We start from the raw sequence: 1,267 nt of genomic DNA on the forward strand, positions 1-1,267 counted from the left end.
CCACCCAGACCCATTGCCCTCTGACTAATGCACCTGACACTATGGGCAATTCAAAGTCTGTGAGAAGATTTGTAGCTCGGGTGCTCGTTGTTGTGGTTCTGTTCGCCGAGCTGGGAATTTGTGTTGCAGACGTTTCGTCCCCTGTCTAGGTGACATCCTCAGTGTTTGGGAGCCTCCTGTAAAGCGCTTCTGTGGTGTTTCCTCCGGCATTTATAGTGGTTTGTATCTGCCGCTTCCGGTTGTCACTTTCAGCTGTCCGCTGCAGTGGCCGGTATATTGGGTCCAGATCGATGTACTTATTGATTGAATCTGTGGATGAGTGCCATGCCTCTAGGAATTCCCTGGCTACTAAGGATAGCTGGTCATGTCGTTTCGTGGCTAGTTGGTGTTCATGGATACGGATCGTTAGCTGTCTTCCTGTTTGTCCTATGTAGTGTTTTGTGCAGTCCTTGCATGGGATTTTGTACACTACTATAGGCAATTTAACATGGCCAATTCACGCTAACCCGCACATCTTTGGACTGTGGGAGCACCCGGAGGAAACCCACGCAGACACGGGGAGAATGTGCAAACTCCACACAGACAGTCGCCCGAGGCTGGAATCGAACCTGGGTCCCTAGTGCTGTGGGGCACCGTGCCGCCCCACTGAGCTGTTTAGTTTAGATAACTGTGAGGTGCTGCATTTCGAAAGTCAAATCAGAGTAGGGCTTAAACACCTTAATGGTCAGGTCCTGCTGAACAAAGAGACCTTGGAGTGCAGGTTCATAGCTCCTTCGAAGTGGAGTCGCAGTTGTATAGGATAGAGAAGAAGGCGTTTGGTATGCTTCCCTTAGTAGCCATGATGTGGAGGCGCCAGTGTTAGACTGGGTAGGACAAAATTAAAAATCACACAACACCAGGTTATAGTCCAACAGGTTTAATTGGAAGCACACTAGCTTTCGGAGCGCTGCTCCTTCACTGGGTAGCTAGTGTTACCTGACGAAGGAGCAGCACTCTGAAAACCAGTGCTTCCAAATTAAACCTGTTGGACTATAACCTGGTGTTGTGTGATCTTTAACTCTTTCCTTTATTGGTCAGTGCATTGAGTATAGGCCTTGGGAGGATGGATTGCGGCTGTACAGGACATTGGTTTGGCCACTTTTGGAATATTGCGCACAATTCTGGTCTCCCTCCTGTAGGAAGGATATTGTGAAACCTGAAAGGGTTCAGGAAAGATTTACAAGGATGTTGCCAGGGTTGGAGGATCCGAGCTACAGGGAGAGGCTGA

This window comes from Chiloscyllium plagiosum, unplaced genomic scaffold (genome assembly GCF_004010195.1).
Source record: "Chiloscyllium plagiosum isolate BGI_BamShark_2017 unplaced genomic scaffold, ASM401019v2 scaf_9943, whole genome shotgun sequence".
Taxonomy (NCBI): domain Eukaryota; kingdom Metazoa; phylum Chordata; class Chondrichthyes; order Orectolobiformes; family Hemiscylliidae; genus Chiloscyllium; species Chiloscyllium plagiosum.